We start from the raw sequence: 4,550 nt of genomic DNA on the forward strand, positions 1-4,550 counted from the left end.
GTAGGAATTGACGAAGTTTATAGAGCAGACCTGGATGCCAGACTCGATCAAAAGCTTGTTCAACATCGAGACTAATATTTTAAATTTTGAAAAATTATGTAAACAACATTTTAATCCATTCATGGTAATCATTTGTTAGACTGTGCACAAAAAATAAAATATAGGGCGGTCCATGGAAATCCGCATTTTCCTGGGAAAATATGATGTCCAAAACATAATTTAAACAATAACAGACTACACCATGACATATCCCTTTTGTCCTTGGCCTCATACCAACCAAATTCTCAAAATTCCTTATAAACCTTTCCAACCATCCTAACCCTTTGGTTTAAACCCCACCCATCCCTACAGCCCACCTAGAAGGTTAAAACGGCAGTGTCCAAGAGACTTATTGTAAAATAAAAACGGACAATTGGAATTCTAGCAATGGTCAGATTCTCTATTCAAGTTGAGTGTTTGCGGCTTTAGCGCACTTGCTCAGCCTCCACTGGCTCACTACCAGTGATGCGGCGAGAGGGATGCGCTGGGATCTTTTCAGCACTATTCTCCCCCTCACACGTGGGGGATAAAGTGGGCTCAGGGATCCTTAGGTCGATTGTGTCAATAGTGTATATAAGAGTGTAAATATGACTACTGATTATATTATTTTATTATTATGTTGTTTTATTTGTATATTTTTTTATACACATAGTTTGATTATGTCCATTTAGTTTATCCTTCTGTTTGTATATATTTTAAGAGAGATTTTTTTAAAAGTCATTTATTCATTTTATTTTATTTTAGTATGTTCGTTTCGTACGTTTCGTCCCACTGAGCTTCATCAGGGCTAAAAAGATACAAACAACTAAAACTAAGTAACATAATAAGACAACATATAATAAAAATAAACAATGGTATGGTTAGGGATGATGTGAGAATTTAAATAAAAATGAACAAAGTTAATAAAATAAGATGTATAATGAAAAGCGTAGCCCTGACGAAGGCCTGCAACGTGGAGCGAAACGTCAACAATAAATAGTTTATTTTATATTTAAAATATTTTAACCACACCCGAGCCTTCTTTCTTTTGAGTACACTCGGTGAATCAACGGTCTTACATAATTTAAACAATTTATGTGTTAATAATGAACCAATTATTTAACACTTGGACTACAAAAATGTTTTCTTAATCAAAAAATGAAGGCCATCAAGTCATAAAATTAGACCATTATCAATTTATATTTCAGTATAATATTGTATGATTATATAAAATTTATTTAAATAGTCTACACCTATATCTTTACTAATTCAAAAATATATAAATTTAGTTTCATTTCTTCTTCATGAAATCCCTTTTGTTTTGACATTTATACGTTGCTTCCGATATGTCAAAAAAGAGATTCATAATACATTACACATAATCATTATGCATAGACGATATTGGCAATGTAAATCATGTTTTATTATTCCATTTTTATAACCAACTAACTTCAATGTAATTAATTAAATAACCATAGAGAAGATAGAAATACTTTATTCATCTATGCTGTCTAAATACATCAGGTTGCTATATCACACAGCATACTTATCAATCCATAATCGGACATATATAAATTACATATAATTACATGGTATAATAAAATAGAATGAAAACAATTTTTTTTCCCTACAGTTTCCTTTTACATTCAATTTCGGTTTATACACTAAATACAAATATTTCAATTCATTCCTTTTTTTTTTTGTTCCCTTTTCTGTTCCTTCAATTTCACCATTTCACAATTTTTAATTCACCCGATCATCAAATTCGCTCTCCCGAATTCACCCTTCTAGATCCTCTCCAGTGACCCGCTAAACAAATTCACTATTAGACAGCAATGTGAGATCAGACCATTAATAATAGTCGCAGCAGTAGATCAGTTTACCAAAAAATAAATACATTTTACGAGGACAAGACTAACACATAGATTCAAAGGAAAATATAATAAAAAGCCGGTTACAAGAAACACTTGAATGGATAAATAAGTTTAAATATTTTTTTTCTTTATATATATAAATAAATAAAAATAATAATACTAATAAAATAAAATAAGTTAATGAATAAATAAGTTAAAACACTCAAATAGAATGTGATGAACTAATCATACTTTGTTTCTAGGTGGGAGGAGTTGAGAGAGAAACATGCGCAGACCCAACAACACACAGAAATAACACTCGGTAATTTATTTTTATTATAACATAAAATACAGAATATACCTATCGATATTAGAGTTTTAAGAAAATTTAGATTACCAGAAAGTTTTTGAGAAGAATAAAAAAAAAATAGTAAATTTGCTAAAATATGAACCCTAAAAATGCTATTTTTGTTCAATAGTTTCTAAGATATAGTTTTATGAAAAGCTACATTTCATAAAAATGCACTGAAAAATGAGTAGTTAGTGAATTTATTTTGAGAAATATATATCTCAGGAGCTATTCGACATACAAATGTCTATTAAGACTCAAATTAAAGCTAGTTTAATGTACCATAAAGAAGTTAATGACGTTTATCATCGTACTAGTTTTTACATTTGTCACAATAAATTCATAAAATGTTGATTTCTAGTTGTTTGGACAGAATTTTTGATTTATGAAAAACTATATCTTAAGCCATTAGATGTACCGATATCTGCCAGCAATCAAATTAAAGATAGTTTAATGTACTCTAAAGTAGTTTATAACACTTAACTTCGTAGGGGTAGTAGCTTTCATAATATTTGATAAAATAAATAGATCTATAGTTGTTCGGACAAAATTACACATTACACACGACAGAAATGCGTTTCCTTCTTCAATGTGATAGAAAAAAAATTATTTTCAGATATATGGGAGTGAGTAGCTCATTGGCAAGGTGTTGGACTATGACCTCTAAGGACCCCCGGGATCGAATCCGGCTGAGTAGTTAATTATTGTCAGTTTCACTGTAGCCATTGAGTCAGCTACCCGTCATTGGGCAAAAATCTAGTAGTAAAAGAGCCGGGAAGAAAAAAAGGCAGTTATCTCACCCCAAATTTTGATTACTTAAACGAAAACTATGTATAATTAATAGTCAAAATTGATGGCTCTGCCAGGTATAGGCAGGGGGAATAAAAAATGGCGGCTGTTTCAAAACCTTAAAAAAACTTCATTTTTAATTCAGAGCTGTATATCTTTAAAATTACCAACAACACTAGAAAACCTAAGAGGACATCATTTAAAATAGAGTACATTTTCTAAAATATGAGCCTTAAAGAGCTATTTACGTTCAATATTTCTTGAGATACAGCTTTTTAAATAGCAACATTTAATTACAATGTTGAACAGAATAAACTGAAAGATCAGTAGTTAGCGAATTTATTTTGATAAACCTATATCTCAAAAACCATTCGACTTACAGATGTCTATTAGCAATCAAATTAAAGCTAGTTTAATGGAAAGCTAGTTAAATTTACTACAAAATAATTAATTATGTTTATCTTTGTAGGAGTAATATTTTTTATGATATTTGACAAAATAAAGTCACAAAAAGTTTATTTCTAGTTGTTCGTATAAAATGTTGGATTTTCTAGATCCCTAAGACGCACATATGTCTGCCAACACTCAAAATAAAGGAAATTTAACTTACTATAAAGTAGTTTATTACACTTATCTTCGTAGGGGTAGTAGTTGTTATGATATTCACATCTGCACATAAATTTGGCAAATGAATTTAGTCCGAATAACTATAAATCAATTTATTTTAGCAAATTTCATGTAAACTATTACTCCTACGAAGATAAACATCATATACTACTTTATAGCTCATTAAACTACCTTTAATTTTAGTGCTTAATAGACATCTGTACGTCAAATGGTTTTTGAGATATATAATGTTTTCAAAATAAATTCACTAAGTACTGATCTTTCAGTACGTCCCATACAACATTTTTATGAATTGTTACTTTTAAAAAGCTATATCTCGAAAACTATTCAACGTAAATAACTCTATTATGGCTCATATTTTAGCAAATTTACTCTTCTTTAAATGACGTTCTTTTAGGTTTTCTTGTGTTGTTCCTACGTTTTAAGATATATAGCTCAGAATGAAAAAATTGTTTTTTATCGCTTTGAAACAGCCGCTATTTTTTATTTCCTCTACCTATACTTGGCAGACTCATCAATTTTGACTAGTAATTATACATAGTTTTTATTAAAGTAATCAAAAATTGGGTTGAGATAACTGCCCTTTTTCTCCTTTTGAACTCTTGTACTATAGTGGTCGAGCGTGTTGCAGGCTAAATCACCTTGCACAACTGTTGGTCTAGGTGCAGTACTTCCTTATAAAGTACTGCACCCCTGTTCTTCATAGGTTGTGGCGGTACATATTTAATTTTTTGATAAATGCTAAATGGGTTCAAACTTTCTTCTTTTTTCTTTTCAAGAATTTATATACTTTTTATTACTTCTTTATTCATTATGTCATCCGAACGTTTCGAGCTCTTCTGCCTATTATCAAGTTCTTACTATTAATTTTGGACATATGTCATTGAATATTTTTTTATATGTCAATTACAAAG

At 30.0% G+C, this 4,550-nt stretch overlaps 1 protein-coding gene across 1 annotated transcript in view; it reads left to right on the forward strand.

Moving 5' to 3' along the window:
• The window catches only part of LOC106677299 (synaptotagmin-12), a gene marked incomplete in the record, with an annotated part of 90,777 nt that overhangs the window by 61,468 nt on the left and 24,759 nt on the right, over window positions 1–4,550 (forward strand). The window contains 1 exon segment of the mRNA XM_067052432.1: window positions 2,135–2,193.

This window comes from Halyomorpha halys, unplaced genomic scaffold, assembly GCF_000696795.3.
Source record: "Halyomorpha halys isolate HHAL.00 unplaced genomic scaffold, Hhal_1.1 Scaffold1.1, whole genome shotgun sequence".
NCBI classification, from domain to species: Eukaryota; Metazoa; Arthropoda; class Insecta; order Hemiptera; family Pentatomidae; genus Halyomorpha; species Halyomorpha halys.